Consider the following 17,332-nt stretch of genomic DNA (forward strand, 5'->3'; position numbering starts at 1 on the left):
TCACCTATTTGCATGCCTCACAACTTCATTCCCTCTTGCTGCAGGTCAGTAGTCGGTTGTATGTTTATACCATAGTTCTTTCTTCCATTCTTCTTAGTCGTTATATCCTTAGGCCTCCTGCATCCATTGTGGATTGCAAACACTGTTGCCATAGACACCAGTGCGCACTTGTCCATTTGTGTCCCCACACTCACTTCCTCACCAGTCTAGTTTTGTAATTTTGAATTCAAATTTTTAAACCCAGTTTTTACTAGCTTAAAAATTAACACGAGTCTACATAACGTTTTCATGATTATATTTTTAGTTTATTATTCATAGTTATGGTATATTAATGTATCAACATAACTACATGAAAAGAAACTAAAGACCACCCCAACCCTCATGCTTATTATGATTATGATACATTATTTTAATGTAAGTTCAGTGGGTTACTGCATTAATATAAAGGGAATTTTTTCCAGTAAAAATATTATATAGGGAAAATGTTTTTCAGTTTTTTTCCCCATTCATCTTATTTACAAACCACTTGTATTACACACATGAGCATAGGATGGCAATAACAGAACTCAGCAGTTTCTGAACAAGATTATTTTACATTGCGAATAATCTAAAGCATTATCAGAGTCAGGTATTTAGAATTCAAGCAAATCAAACTTGCCTTAGAGACGCAGTTTTGTATAACTTAAGGTTATCTGAAAACTGATTTAAGTGGTCATCTATTTTCACTAAAAAACTGCGTTAGGTCCTTTGGGATAAAGAACTTAAATTCAGAAATAGCACTGGCCTGCAGACAGGGGTCAAATATTCTTTGACCTTAAGCAAGACAGGTCAACGGCTGGAAGGATCATTTTAAAAATTTACAACGAATAAATTAAATGAATTAAATAAAAGAGATTTCACTATATTTCTCCAATATCTTCAAGGTTCTTGGTTGAAATGACAGGGCTTTATAATAAATTGAGCTTAATTTCACAGAAAATCACTTAGGTTTCCCTGCCAAAATCATTTGCCTATTGATAAATAATAGCAACCAGACCATCTAACAGTTGCAACCATCTTTACATGTATCGTGTTGCATGCTCTGGCTTTGGAAAAATGCTGCTAAACCAGCCTCTAGTTCCGCTACACTTCGCCCCCAACCCTAAATTCAGACCTCTCTCATATAAGAGCCTGGATCTCTACGGAAGTAAATCTGTCAGGGGGCGGGGCTTTGCGCCGGGCTAAAAAGGCGGAGCGGTGAGGGGCGATGAGAATGAGAACGGAACTAAAATTACGTCATTTCCGCCCGTGTATGCAAAGAAACTAACGGATCCCTGGCCAACGGCGATTGGGAAGTGAAGTGTGTCCCCGCCCTGTCAGCGGTACCGCTCCTTTTTTAATAACCTCTGTGGCGGCTGTATTTAGACTCCTAGGTCTGGTCTGAAGGCCGTGTGTCTTTGAGGTCCGCGTTTTCAACCAACCGTCCTGTTGACGTTTCGTTCCTGTGAATCCTCCCACTAGACCTCCAATCTCTTGCTTGTAATCTTCCCCGGCGTTAACCTCTTGCCCCAGAGCTTCCTTCCCTCTCCCTCCCTCGGTCGGGTTATGAAGGGCTCGTGCGGTCTCAAGTCCCCGCTCCCCACATTTCTGCAAATACTGCTTCTGCCAGCTTCTATCTGACAGGGAATACTTGTTATGTGCCTCACATTTTTTTCTAGGCTTTTTTTTTTTTTTTTTTTGGTTCGGTCCATGAAATGGTTTTCTGTTTTTTCATTAATTAGACCTGGAAAAGGGGAACCCGTTCTTAAGGAGTAGGTTAGTAGCTGATTTTCTTCTTCTGCCTTCGGTATAATGGGTCACAGATAGAAAGGAAAACCGAAATTATAAAAGATAACGAAGCACATTTGCGTATTCAATAAAATTTAGTGAGGGAAATAAAGTAGGAAGTATAGGTTACGATTCCAGCAAATTAATTTTAAGACCATTTCACAGCCTTTAAGTGAAACAATTTAAAGAGTTGTCTTTTTTTTTAATGAAACCTAAAAACAGATAAGTGGAGACGTGATCTGATAGAGCAAAGGTTGTTGGTTTAGAATTGTATCTCTAGGTGGGTAGAAGCCTTGCGAAATCTTGATCTCTGAATCGCCATGTAGACCTTGGGTGTAGATATATCTTTCATTACCTAAATAGTGATTTGAAAGTAGTTTTTTGTATCTAAAAATTTATGAAGTGTTTTCACTTTGGTTAATTTATTTGGAGCCTCTTAATAACCACCTGAAATCTGTATTGTGTCGTATTTATAGCCAATCACCTTCCTTACTCCTTTGCTGTGTACTGTTTTTTAAAACTACTCAAGGACTATTAACCTTCATTTTATCCCTCTCTTATATCTTTAATTTCTCCGATACTGTATCATATCCGACAACATTTTAGCATGTCTTAAAAGCTCCCATAATAATAATAATAATAATAATAATAATAATTCCATGAATCTATTCCCATCCTCCAGCTGCCACTTCATTTTCCTGCTCTCTTACAGCACTCTAAAAAGCTTTAATTGTACTCAGTATCTTCAAATTTTGGACAGGTTTCCATCCCTGCTATTCCACTAAAATTATATTTACGAAGGTGCATAGGGATGATATTCGGCAATATCTAATTGCTTTTTCTCAATATACTTGATCCTCCAGCAACATTTGACGTAGTTTAGCACATTTTCTTTATTGGAATACATGGAATTTCTCAATGATGAGAATGACTTCTTTGCCCAATCACTTAATATTAAGAATTTTTTAATATTTAATAAAAAATTCTCCCTTCTACCTCCCACCCATCTCCCTTTACTTATAATCTATCTCTGCAAATTTGGTATGTCTAATCATCTTTTATAAGTGGTACATACAATTTTTGTTCTTAGGCGCCTTGTTTGATTCACTGAGCATAATAATGTTTTAAACTTCCTTCCATAGTGTAGTGTGTCTTATAACTTCATTCTTTCTTTCAGCCAGATAATTATTCTATTGTGTATATGTATCACATTTTATTTATTCATGCATTTGTTGTTGGGTTGTTTCCATCTTTTGGCTTTTGTGACTAATGCTGCTATGAACACTGGAGTAAAAGTATCTTTTTGAGACCCTGTTTTCACTCTCTTTGGGTAAATACTACAAGCGGAATTGCCAGGTCATACGGTAATTCTATATTTAACTTTTTAATTGTAAAATGTATATATCCAAAGCAGAGAAGGAAAAAGCAGTAATTTCACAGCATACTTCAACAAGAAGTTACAGAACACGTCCCAGAGTTTGTGTGGGCTACCGTTCTGTCATCTCAAATTTTTCCTTGTAGATGCTCTAAAACCTGGAGGCTAGATGGAATATTAATGTAGTGATTCAGCAGCCATACTTATTTGTGAAGTCCCATTTTTTCTGTCATACCTCCTCCCTCACCTTTAATCCCGTTCCCACTCTATAGGGATCCTTGGGAAATGCCTGTTCTGATTCTTTCGTGCTGAGAAAAGGTGTCCACACTGAATTACAGGGGTATATGATCAAATGATAATCCTGGAGAGTTTTGACCCTCTGGGTTTCAGGATTTATCTGACCTAGGAAACTTGTGGGAATTATTATGTTCCAGGAGGGCAAACCTAGCACATGGAACTTTTATAGTGTCTAGTTCGAGGCCCAGAAGAGACAACAGGAGTGATTTGATTGGGATTTAGCAAACTGACCATTAGCACTATCTAACTGCCTATTAACTATTGGCCATAGCATGCATTTTTAGTTTTCTCCCTATATCTCTTAACACTGTCCACTATTGAACCATTCAAGTAGTTTATGTGAGCACTTATTTATAATTATAAATGTAATCATTGGGTTACATGGCACTATACATCCCTTACCAGTCAAATTCACCTTTAATATGGCAATGTTACTTATAAACCTACTAATTATTATCATCACTTCTATCCATTCCCTTGCATTTAGAACCAACCTCTTTGGGTAGCTTTTTCTCCTTTTATGGTTTCTGTGTATTTCTAGGTCTGCTATATCCTTCAGTGTAACCTCTGAGATTACCCTTAACCAGAATCATAATGATGAAATCATACAGTATCTGCTCTTTTGTCTGACTTCTTTCAGTATGATGGCCTCAAGGTTCATCCATGTTGTCATGTGTTGGGACATCATTTTGTTTTGCTGTATAATATTCTATCATATGTGTATACCACATTTTATTTATCCACTCATCTGTTGATGGGCACTTGGATTGTTTCCATCTCTTGGCAATTGTGAACAGTGCTGCTGTGAACAGTGGTGTGCAAATGTCTGTTTGTGTCACTTCCCTCAACTTTTCTGTGTATATACTGAGTATTGGTATTGCTGGGTCGTAGAGCAACTCAATATTTAGTTTTTTCAGGAATCATCAAACTGACTTCTGCAGCTGCTGCACCATTATGTATTCCCACTAACTGTGAATAAGTTTCTCCACATCCTCTCCAACATTTGTAGTTTCCTGTTTAATAGCAGCCCTGCACCCACTGGCCTGTGGCAGCTCAGGAATGGCATACACAGTAGGGGAATGCAGCAGCCCTACTGCCATTCCCCGCTGGAAGGACTGGGAAGCCAACCAGCGCCTAGGAGATCAGCTGAACCACAGCACTGGCAGGTCTATCAGACCCTGTACCCATGGGGCCAGTTATTCCAGTACCCAGGCGATCACTCCCTGAGCCCCAAGGCCTGCCCCCCCCCCCCACTCCAGTGGATAGGCGGGCTGCCTCCAGGTTTCCCATAAGCTCTGACAACTCCAACCTTTGTGGGGAGGTTTCCCCAGCTGCCAGCTGCAGGTTTGTGCAGAGAGACGATCAGTGCCCCCTAATCACACCTCCCCTCACACCACAGCCCTCCCTCAGTGGGGAACTTGGTCACCCACCTTATCCTGCTCTCCCTGTCCCAATCCCTTCACCATTCTCCTCAAATCTGCCTAGATTCCCAGTTTGATTACTTACACCCTAGGACCACAATCCCAGTCATTTTCTCCCCGTCCCCTATCTTGTTTCACAGAGCAGGAGTGAACTCACTCCACTCTGCTATCTTCGCAGAACTTTAACTTTTATTCACACTCCATACAATACATCCAAAGTGTACAATTAGTGGTGCTGAATATAACCCCAGAGTTGTTGTACATTTACTACCATGGTCAATTTGAGAACATTCTTATTGCTGCAGAAATAAAAAATTTCATACCCCTTATGCTCTCCTATCTTTAAAACTTAGCTTTGGTATACTGTCTCTGTTACCATTAATGAAAGAATATTATGATGTTACTATTAACCATTTCATTGTTGGCATTAATTGTATTTTCTCCATATACCACCCTATTCCTAACACCTTGTAATAGTGACGTGCAATTGTTCTAGTTCATGTAAGGACTTATATTTGTGCAAATAACCACAGTCATTGTCCACAACGGGTTTTGCTATGTTATACCATCTCATGTTTTGTCCTCTCCCTTTCATTTTAGTGACATACATGACCCTAGGTTTCCCCTTTCAACAAATACTCACACTCAGCATTGTTTCGTTGTTTATAACACTTATATTGTGCTCCCATCACTTTTATCCATTTCCAAAACATTTACAATAAACCTTATTAAAAATTCTGTACACCTTAAGCATCACCTGCCCATTTTCTATCTTCTTTCTATCTCCTGGTAACCTATACTCTGGATTTTAACTCGCATACTTTGTCATTATAATTTATTCATATTAGTGAGACCATACAACATTTGTCTTTTTGTGTCTGACTTATTTCGTTCAACATAATGTCATCAAAGTTCCTCCATGTTGTTGCATGCATCAGGAAGTCATTCCTTTTTAGAGCTGAGAATATTCCATCATGTGTATTTACCACAGTTTATATATACTCAACACTTGATATACACTTGAGTTGTTTCCATTTTTTGACAGTTGTGAATAATGCCACTGTGAACATTGGTGTGCAAATGTCTGTTTGTTTCCTTGCTTTCAGTTGTTCTGAGTATATACCTAGTAACAGGATTGCCACATCATATGGCAGTTCAGTACTTAGCATCCCAAGAAAGCCAAACTGCCCTCCAAAGCAGCTGCACCATTCTACTTACCCACCAGTGAATGAGTGTTCCTATTTCTCCCCATCCTCTCCAGCATTTGTACTTTTCTGTTTTTATATAATGGCCATTCTGGTAGGTGTGAAATGATATCTCATTGTGTTTTTGATTTACATTTCCCTAGTAGCTAGTGATATTGAGCATTTCTTTTTGTGCTTTTTGCAATTTGTATTTCTTCTTTTGAGAAATATCTGTTCAGGTCTTTTGCCCATTTTTAAATTGTGTCGTTTGTCTTCTTATTGTAGAATTGTAGGATTTCTTTATATATTCTGGATATTAAACCCTTATTGAATATGTGGTTTCCAAATATTTTCTCCCATTGACTAGGCTGCCCTTTCACTTTCTTGATGGATCCCTTTGAAACCCAAAAGTGTTCAGTTTTGAGGTGATCTCTTTTTATCTATTTCATCTTTCATTGCTTGTGCTTTGGGTATAAAGTCTAAGAAACCATGTCTTCCCACGGGATCTTAAAGATGCTTCCCTCCTACATTTTCTTCTAGAAGTTTTATGATCCTAGCTCTAACATTTAGAGCTTTGATTCATTTTGACTTGATTTTTTATGTAAGGTGTGAGATAGGGATCTTCTTTCATACTTTGGCATGAGTATCCAGTTTTCCCAGCACCATTTGTTGAAGAGCCCATCTGCCCCAGTTGAGTAGACTTGGCTGCCTTGTCAAAAAAATCAATTGATTGTAGATGTAAGGGTCTATTTCTGAACTCTCAATTTTATTCCATTGGTCAATGTATATATATATAAATCCACATCAGTACCATGCTGTTTTGATGACTGTAGCTTTGTATTATGCTTTAAAGACAAGAAGTGTGATTCTTCCAACTTTGTTTTTCTAACTGAAGATGTTTTTGGCTATTCAGGGGGCCCTTGCCTTTCCAAATAAATTTGATGAAATTTGAATTTTGATTGGTATTGCATTGTATCTGTAAATCAATTTGGGTAGAATTGACATCTGAATGATATTTAGTTCTCCAATCCACTAACGCAGAATATCCTTCCATTTATTTAGTTCTTTGATTTCCTTGATGCTATTTTGAGGACTTTAACTTCGTAATATGCTTTAAAGTCAGGAAACTGTTTAGTTCTTCTTTGCTTTTCCTTAGCAATGTTTTTGGTTTTCTGTGTATAAGTCATTTACATCCTTAGTTAAATTTGATTCTTTTAGTTGCTTTTGTAAATGGAATTTCATTCTTGATTTACTCCTCAGATTGCTCATTACTAGTGTATAGAAACCTACAGATTTCTGCATGTTGATCTTGTATTCCACCACGTTGCTGAACTTATTTATTATCTCTAGTAGCTTTCATGTAGATTTTTTAGGGGACTTTCTATATGCAGAGTCATGTCATCTACAAATAGTGAAAGTTCTACTTCTTCCTTTCCAATTTGGATGACTGTTATTTCTTTTTCTTGCTTATCTGCAGTAGCTGGAACTTGTAACAGAATGTTGAATAAGAGTGGTGGCAGTGGGCATCCTTGTCTTATTCCAGATCTTAGGGGAAGCTTTTAGTTTTTCACCACTGAGTATGTTGTTGGCTATGAGTTTTTAATGTATGCCATTTATCATCATGTTTCCTTCAACTCCTATCTTTTGAAGTGTTTTTATCAAGAAAGAATGCTGGATCTTGTCACATTCCTTCTCTGCATCAGTCAAGATGATCTTGTGGTTTCTCCCCTTTGATTTATTAATGTGCTGTATTACATTAATTGATTTTCTAGTGTTGAACCACCTTTGCATACAAGTGGTATAAAACCCACTTGGTCAAGGTGTATAATTATTTTAATGTGCTATTGTATTTGATTTTCAACTATTTTGTGAATATTTTTGCATCTATATTCATTAGAGAAATTGACTGTAATTTTTCCTTCTCTTTTAGTATCTTTGTCTGGCTTTGGTATTAGGGTGATGTTGGCTTCATAGAATGAATTAGGTAGCATTCCCTCCTCTTCAGTTTTTTTGGAAGAGTTTGAGTAGGGTTGTTATTAATTCTTCTTGAAATGATTGTCAGAAGATACTTGTGAATTCATCTGGTCCTGGGCTTTCATTTGTTGAAACGTTTTTGATGACTGTTTCAATCTCTTTACTTGTGATTGGTTTGTTTTCTATTTCTTCTAAAGTCAGTGTAGGTTCTTTATGTCTTTTTAGGCATTTGTCCATTTCATCTAAGATCTCTGATCCATTGGCATACAGTTGTTCATAGTATCCTCTTATGATCCTTTTTATTACCACATTGTTAGTAATAAAGCCCCCCTCATTTCTGATTTTATTTGCATCTTCTCTCCTTTTTTGGTCAATCTATTTAAGAGTTTGACAATTTTACTGATTTCAAAGAACCAACTTTTGGTTTTGTTAATTCTATTTTTTTTTATATCCATAAATGTGAGATTTATAAAAGTGTTTCATGCAACCATGGGGATGTAAGCGTCCAAAATCTGTAGTGCAGACTGTGAGCTGGCAGCTCCAATAAAGTCCTCAACGAACTCCCAGGAGAGACTGGCTGGCTGAATTGGATTGAGAGATTGTCTTTTCTAAAACCTTCTTAAAAGTCTTTGGGTGGTTAGATTAAGTGTTGCTCATTGCTGAAGACACTCCCCTTAGCTGACTGCAGATGTAATCAGCCATGGATGCAACCAACATGCTCATGATTTAAGTCCATGAAATGTCCTCACAGCAACAGATAGGCCATGCTTGCTTGACCATCTCTTTTGTTTTTTATTCTCAGTTTCATTTCTTTCTGCTCTATTCTTTGTTATTTCTTTCCTTCTGCCTGCTTTGGGATTAGTTTTTTGCTCTTTTTCTAATTCCTCCAGGTTTGCATTTAAGGGTTTTTTTTTTATTAATTAACGGAAAAAAAGAAATTAACCCAACATTTAGAAATCATACCATTCTACATATGCAATCAGTAATTCTTAACATCATCACATAGATGCATGATCATCATTTCTTAGTACATTTGCATTGGTTTAGAAGAACTAGCAATACAACCGAAAAAGATATAGAATGTTAATAAGAAGAGAAAAAAAATAAAAGTAGTAATAGTAAGAACAAAACAAAACAAAACAAAACAAAAACCTATAGCTCGGATGCAGCTTCATTCAGTGTTTTAACATGATTACTTTACAATTAGGTATTATTGTGTTGTCCATTTTTGAGTTTTTGTATCTAGTCCTGTTGCACAGTCTGTATCCCATCAGCTCCAATTACCCATTATCTTACCCTGTTTCTAACTCCTGCTGAACTCTGTTACCAATGACATATTCCAAGTTTATTCTCGAATGTCGATTCACATCATTGGGACCATACCGTATTTGTCTTTTAGTTTTTGGCTAGACTCACTCAGCATAATGTTCTCTAGGTCCATTCATGTTATTACATGCTTCATAAGTTTATCCTGTCTTAAAGCTGCATAATATTCCATCGTATGTATATACCACAGTTTGTTTAGCCACTCATCTGTTGATGGACATTTTGGCTGTTTCCATCTCTTTGCAATTGTAAATAACGCTGCTATAAACATTAGTGTGCAAATGTCCATTTGAGTTTTTGCCCTTAATTCCTTTGAGTAGATTCCCAGCAATGGTATTGCTGGGTCATATGGCAATTCTATATTCAGCTTTTTGAGGAACCGCCAAACTGCTTTCCACAGCGGTTGTACCATTTGACATTCCCACCAACAGTGGATAAGTGTGCCTCTTTCTCCGCATCCTCTCCAGCACTTGTCATTTTCTGTTTTGTTGATAATGGCCATTCTGGTGGGTGTGAGATGATATCTCATTGTGGTTTTGATTTGCATTTCTCTAATGGCCAGGGACATTGAGCATCTCTTCATGTGCCTTTTGGCCATTTGTATTTCCTCCTCTGAGAGGTGTCTGTTCAAGTCTTTTTCCCATTTTGTAATTGGGTTGGCTGTCTTTTTGTTGTTGAGTTGAACAATCTCATTATAAATTCTGGATACTAGACCTTTATCTGATATGTCGTTTCCAAATATTGTTTCCCATTGTGTAGACTGTCTTTCTACTTTCTTGATGAAGTTCTTTGATGCACAAAAGTGTTTAATTTTGAGGAGCTCCCATTTCTTTCTTTCTTTCTTAAGTGCTCTTGCTTTAAGTGTAAGATCCATAAAACCACCTCCAATTGTAACTTTCATAAGATATCTCCCTACATTTTCCTCTAACTGTTTTATGGTCTTAGACCTAATGTTTAGATCTTTGATCCATTTTGAGTTAACTTTTGTATAGGGTGTGAGATACGGGTCTTCTTTCATTCTTTTGCATATGGATATCCAGTTCTCTAGGCACCATTTATTGAAGAGACTGTTCTGTCCCAGGTTGAGTTGGCTTGACTGCCTTATCAAAGATCAAATGTCCATAGATGAGAGGGTCTATATCTGAGCACTCTATTCGATTCCATTGGTCGATATATCTATCTTTATGCCAATACCATGCTGTTTTGACCACTGTGGCTTCATAATATGCCTTAAAGTCAGGCAGTGCAAGACATCCAGCTTCGTTTTTTTACCTCAAGATGTTTTTAGCAATTCGGGGCACCCTGCCCTTCCAGATAAATTTGCTTATTGGTTTTTCTATTTCTGAAAAATAAGTTGTTGGGATTTTGATTGGTATTGCATTGAATCTGTAAATCAATTTAGGTAGGATTGACACCTTAACTGTATTTAGTCTTCCAATCCATGGACACGGTATGCCCTTCCATCTATTTAGGTCTTCTGTGATTTCTTTTAGCAGTTTTTTGTAGTTTTCTTTATATAGGTTTTTTGTCTCTTTAGTTAAATTTATTCCTAGGTATTTTATTCTTTTAGTTGCAATTGTAAATGGGATTCATTTCTTGATTTCCCCCTCCACTTGTTCATTGCTAGTGTATAGAAATGCTACAGATTTTTGAATGTTGATCTTGTAACCTGCTACTTTGCTGTACTCATTTATTAGCTCTAGTAGTTTTGTTGTGGATTTTTCCGGGTTTCCGATGTATAGTATCATATCATCTGCAAACAGTGATAGTTTTACTTCTTCCTTTCCAATTTTGATGCCTTGTATTTCTTTTTCTTGTCTAATTGCTCTGGCTAGAACCTCCAACACAATGTTGAATAATAGTGGTGATAGTGGACATCCTTGTCTTGTTCCTGATCTTAGGGGGAAGGTTTTCAATTTTTCCCCATTGAGGATGATATTAGCTGTGGGTTTTTCATATATTCCCTCTATCATTTTAAGGAAGTTCCCTTGTATTCCTATCCTTTGAAGTGTTTTCAACAGGAAAGGATGTTGAATCTTGTCAAATGCCTTCTCTGCATCAATTGAGATGATCATGTGATTTTTCTGCTTTGATTTGTTGATATGGTGTATTCCATTAATTGATTTTCTTATGTTGAACCGTCCTTGCATACCTGGGATGAATCCTACTTGGTCATGATGTATAATTCTTTTAATGTGTTCTTGGATACGATTTGCTAGAATTTTATTGAGGATTTTTGCATCTATATTCATTAGAGAGATTGGCCTGTAGTTTTCTTTTTTTGTAATATCTTTGCCTGGTTTTGGTATGAGGGTGATGTTGGCTTCATAGAATGAATTAGGTAGTTTTCCCTCCGCTTCGATTTTTTGAAGAGTTTGAGGAGAGTTGGTACTAATTCTTTCTGGAATGTTTGATAGAATTCAGATGTGAAGCCGTCTGGTCCTGGACTTTTCTTTTTAGGAAGCTTTTGAATGACTGATTCAATTTCCTTATGTGATTGGTTTGTTGAGGTCATCTATGTCTTCTTGAGTCAAAGTTGGTTGTTCATGTCTTTCCAGGAACCCGTCCATTTCCTCTAAATTGTTGTATTTATTAGCGTAAAGTTGTTCATAGTATCCTGTTATTACCTCCTTTATTTCTGTGAGGTCAGTAGTTATGTCTCCTCTTCCATTTCTGATCTTATTTATTTGCATCCTCTCTCTTCTTCTTTTTGTCAATCCTGCTAAGGGCCCATCAATCTTATTGATTTTCTCATAGAACCAACTTCTGGCCTTATTGATTTTCTCTATTGTTTTCATGTTTTCAATTTCATTTATTTCTGCTCTAATCTTTGTTATTTCGTTCATTTTGCTTGCTTTGGGATTAGTTTGCTGTTCTTTCTCCAGTTCTTCCAAGTGGACAGTTAATTCCTGCATTTTTGTCTTTTCTTCTTTTCTGATATAGGCATTTAGGGCAGTAAATTTCCCTCTTAGCACTGCCTTTGCTGCGTCCCATAAGTTTTGATATGTTGTGTTTTCATTTTCATTTGCCTCGAGGTATTTGTTAATTTCTCTAGCAATTTCTTCTTTGACCCACTCGTTGTTTAGAAGTGTGTTGTTGAGCCTCCACGTATTTGTGAATTTTCTGGCACTCCGCCTATTATTGATTTCCAACTTCATTCCTTTATGATCCAAGAAAGTGTTGTGTATGATTTCAATCTTTTTAAATTTGTTCAGACTTGCTTTGTGACCCAGCATATGGTCTATCTTTGAGAATGATCCATGAGCACTTGAGAAAAAGGTGTATCCTGCTGTTGTGGGATGTAATTTCCTATAAATGTCTGTTAAGTCTAGCTCATTTATAGTAATATTCAGATTCTCTATTTCTTTATTGATCCTCTGTCTAGATGTTCTGTCCATTGATGAGAGTGGTGAATTGAAGTCTCCAACTATTATGGTATATGAGTCTATTTCCTTTTTCAGTGTTTGCAGTGTATTCCTCACGTATTTTGGGGTATTCTGGTTCAGTGCGTAAATATTTATGATTGTTATGTCTTCTTGTTTAATTGTTCCTTTTATTAGTATATAGTGTCCTTCTTTGTCTCTTTTAACTGTTTTACATTTGAAGTCTAACTTGTTGGATATTAGTATAGCCACTCCTGCTCTTTTCTGGTTGTTATTTGCATGAAATATCTTTTCCCAACCTTTCACTTTCAACCTATGTTTATCTTTGGGTCTAAGATGTGTTTCCTGTAGACAGCATATAGAAGGATCCTGTTTTTTAATCTGTTCTGCCAATCTATGTCTTTTGATTGGGGAATTCAGTCCATTAACATTTAGTGTTATTACTGTTTGGATAATATTTTCCTCTAACATTTTGCCTTTTGTATTATATATATCATATCTGACTTTCCTTCTTTCTACACTCTTCTCCATACCTCTCTCTTCTGTCTTTTTGTATCTGACTCTAGTGCTCCCTTTAATATTTCTTGCAGAGCTGGTCTCTTGGTCACAAATTCTCTCAGTGACTTTTTGTTTGAGAATGTTTTAATTTCTCCCTCATTTTTGAAGGATAATTTTGCTGGATATAGGAGTCTTGGTTGGCAGTTTTTCTCTTTTAGTAATTTAAATATATCATCCCACTGTCTTCTAGTTTCCATGGTTTCTGCTGAGAAATCTACACATAGTCTTATTGGGTTTCCCTTGTATGTGATGGTTGTTTTTCTCTTGCTGCCTTCAAGATCGTCTCTTTCTCTTTGGCCTCTGACATTCTAACTAGTAAGTGTCTTGGAGAACGCCTATTTGGGTCTATTCTCTTTGGGGTGCGCTGCACTTCTTGGATCTGTAATTTTAGGTCTTTCATAAGAGTTGGGAAATTTTCAGTGATAATTTCTTCCATTAGTTTTTCTCCTCCTTTTCCCTTCTCTTCTCCTTCTGGGATACCCACAATACATATATTTGTGCAGTTCATATTTTTGTCTCAGCTCTTGTATCTCATTTGAACTATTGGTTTGTTCCTTTGACTGGGCCATATTCTAAATCTTCTGAGTGTGAACCGTTATCTTCTGCTGCTGGCGTCTGGGCATTTAGTCACATTTCCCTGGGTGTCGGACCCAATAAGGTTGTAAGATTTTTCTGTGAAATCTCTGGGTTCTGTTTTTCTTATCCTGCCCAGTAGGTGGCGCTCATGGCACACGTTTGTCTCACGTGTTTGGAAGGGATTCCCCCGGTCACTGATCTCCGTGGCCTGGGGATTTCCGATCCAATTCTCTCCGTTGGTTCGGGGCGCCGCGTGTGGTGGGGGTTTCAGCCGCTGCGGCTTGAGGGGACCCTGTGGCTGGTCTCTGGCTGCAGCGGGCCCAGGGAATTCGCCACCGGACCAGGAAGTCGCCCGCGGGGGAGGGGCGTCGGTCACCGGCCACCGCGGCCTGGGGAATTCCCCACCGGACCAGGAAGCCGCCCGCAGGGGAGGGTCACCGCGGCTTGGATAGCCCTCTGATCCGAGACTCGTAGCCGGACCAGGAAGCCACCCGCAAAAGAGGGGCACCGGCCACCTCGGCTTGGGAAACTTGCCTCTCTGAGACTCTCAGCCGGCCCGGGAAGGAGGGAGGGAGGAGCTCCAGCCGCCACAGCTGCCGCTGCTCGGGAAATCGCATGCCGCTCGGAGATCTGCATTTAAGGTTTTGATTTAAGCTTTTTCTTCTTTTTCAGTGTGAGTCTTTAGGGCTATAAATTTCTTTCTCTGCACTGCCTTTGCTGTGTCCCATTAGTTTTGTATATTGCTTTTCCATTTTTCATTCATCTCAGGATATTACTGATTTGCCATCTGTTCTTTGACTTACTGATCGCTTAAGATAATGTTGTTTAAGGTTCATATATTTGTGAATTTTCCAATTTTTTCCTTGTTATTCATATCCGCTTCATTGTATTATGGTCAGAGAAAGTGCTTTGTATGGTTTTTAAATTTACTGAGACCTGTTTTGTGCCCCAGCATGTGGTTTATGCTGGAGAATAAGCCATGTGCACTTGAGAATAATGTATTTCCTGCCATTTTGTGGTGCAATGCTCTGTATAGGTCTGTTAAGTCTAGTTCATTTATCCTTTTATCTAACTGCTTTGTTACCTTTGATCCTCTGTCTACAAAGTCTATCTTTTGATGAGAGTAACGTGCTAAAGCCTCCAATTATCATTGTAGTCTTCCTTCAGTGCTGCTAGTGTTGCTTGGTGAATTTTGGGGCACCATGATTAGGTGTATAAATATTTATGATTGTCATTTCTTCTTGGTGGATTGTCCCTTTTATTAATACCTTGTGTTCTGCTTTGTCTCTTTGAACAGTTTTGCATTTAAAGTTTCTTTTGTCTGATAATAGTATAGTTACCTGTGCTGTTTTCTCTTTACTGTTTGCATGGATTATATTTTTCCACACTTTTACTTTCAAACAGTTTGTGTCCTTGTGTCTAAAGTGAGTTTCCTGTAGATGGCATATAGATGGATCTTATGTTATCCATTCTCCCAATCTGTGTCTTTTGCTTGCAGAGTTTAATCCTTTAGCATTCAATGTAATTTCTGTAAAGGCAGTACTTACTTCAGTCATTTTGTCCTTTGGTTTTTATTTGTCATATCTTGTTTTTGTCTGTGTTTTTACCCTTTTAATTACCTTTCCTGATAATCGTCACCTCTACACTCTGCTCAGCCTCTCCTCTCTTTTGTTTTCAGCCTGTAGAATTCCCTTTGGTATCTCTTGTATGCCAGGTTGATAAACTCTCAGTTTCTGTGTATCTGTGAATATTTAAAACATTCCCTCATTTTTGAAGGACAGTTTTCCCACATAAAGAATTCTTGGCTGGCAGTTTTTCTCTTTCAGTACCTTAAATGTGTCATACTACTGCCTTCTCACCTCCAGGTTTATTTTTTATGAGAAACTGACACTTAGCCTTATTGTGTTTCCATTGTGAGTGACTAATCACTTTTTTCTTGCTTTCAGGATTCACTTTTTACCTTTGGCATTTGACATTCTGTTTAGTGTTTTTTTCAGAGTTCAATCTGTTAGGATTTATTCTGTTTGAAATATGGGAATACATTGTGCTTCTTGGAAATGTATACTTATATCTTTCATAGAGTTGGAAAGTTTTTGGACATTAGTTCCTCCAATATTCTTTCTTCCCCTTTTCCTTTTTTTCTCCTCCATCTTGACAAATATGGTTGTGTGCTTTGCGCTATCATTCAGTTCCCTGACACCCTGCTCAATTTTTTCCATCCTTTTCTATGTCTGTTCCTTTGTCTATAATTATTTCAGTTGGCCTATCTACTAGTTTTCTGATTCTTTCTTCTGCCTGTTCAAATTTGTTGTTGTATGTCAGTAGTGTATTTTAAATCTCTTCTATTGTACCTTTAATTTTTGTAGTCTCTTTTGTGTTTCTTTTCATATTTTAAAATCTTTCCTTATGTTCCCATGGTGTCCTCTTAATATCCTTATCTCTTTAGCCTTATTTTCCTTCATCTCCTTGAATTGATTTAGGAAATTTGTTTAAATATCTTTGATTAGTTGTTTGTGTCTCCTCCAAAGTTTTAATTTGTTACTTTGGCTGGGCCATATCTTCCTTTCTTAATATGGCTTGTCATTTTTTGCTGGTTTTGGTAGACATCTGATTATCTTGATGAGTTTACTCTGAAGGTCAGTTTGTCTTGCCTAGGGTTTTAATGTTGATTGGCTTTTGTTAAGGCTCTTTTTGACATTTTGTTCAACCTTTTCTATTACTTTAGAATTACCCATGTTTAATCAGATTTTTTCAGCTCTTCTGATTCTTACCCTTCATATACAGTACAATTTTTAGCATTTCCCTGTTTGTGCGATTGTTTCACCCCCAGGAGAAATCTCCTTTCTTCTGTTCCTTCTCTAGATATCTTGATCTGTTTTGTTTCTTTATTTGGTCTCTATACTTTTGTCTTGTTTTGTTTTTACAGTCCCTCCTTTGCCTCTAATTTCTTTTGCCTGGAGGGCAAGTTCTCCTAGGAGAGTCAACTTCAAATGACTTTCCCAAGTCAGCATTTCCCAGCCAAAACAGGGGCAGAGACCCCAAAGGGGATGTAGACAAGTTCCAAAGAACCCTTGAGAGAGGATTAGGAAAGTGCCAAAAAGCCTATATAATGGTTCCCCAAAGCTAGACTTTCTTGTCCTAACCAGCAGATGGTGCCATTCAGTAAAATGTTCCCTGCAGACCTAAAAAGCTACTGTGTTTTTAGACTTCCCCTGGTTCTGCCTATGTTAGGTGTGGGGTTGAAACAGTGGCTGGTGTTGTCCCTGTCTGTGGCAGGCTAAAACAGCAGCTCAGAGTGGGACCCAGTCATCCAAATTCACCAATTAAAAGCTGTGATCAATGTTCAGCCATCATTCCCCATCCCACCCTTTACCCCTCCATATGCAGCAGCCAGCCAGGGACTGGACACTGAGCAGGCCCCCTCAAGTATGC

General features: G+C 37.7%; 1 protein-coding gene across 10 annotated transcripts in view; it reads left to right on the forward strand.

Annotated features, from left to right (window-relative positions):
• Positions 1-1,261: 1,261 nt before the first annotated feature.
• C8H11orf65 (chromosome 8 C11orf65 homolog) overlaps positions 1,262-17,332 on the forward strand; it is a 239,768-nt gene continuing 223,697 nt past the window's right edge. For 7 of the 10 annotated variants that reach the window (XR_013156584.1, XM_077113064.1, XM_077113066.1 and 4 more), the window contains exon 1: positions 1,262-1,361. The gene's annotated coding sequence lies outside the window, so the exon portion shown is untranslated. Of the gene's footprint in view, positions 1,442-1,760; positions 1,795-17,332 lie in introns of all 10 variants that reach the window. The other 3 variants (XM_077113061.1, XM_077113058.1, XM_077113060.1) reach the window with 3 other exon arrangements.

Source organism: Tamandua tetradactyla, chromosome 8, assembly GCF_023851605.1.
Source record: "Tamandua tetradactyla isolate mTamTet1 chromosome 8, mTamTet1.pri, whole genome shotgun sequence".
Taxonomy (NCBI): domain Eukaryota; kingdom Metazoa; phylum Chordata; class Mammalia; order Pilosa; family Myrmecophagidae; genus Tamandua; species Tamandua tetradactyla.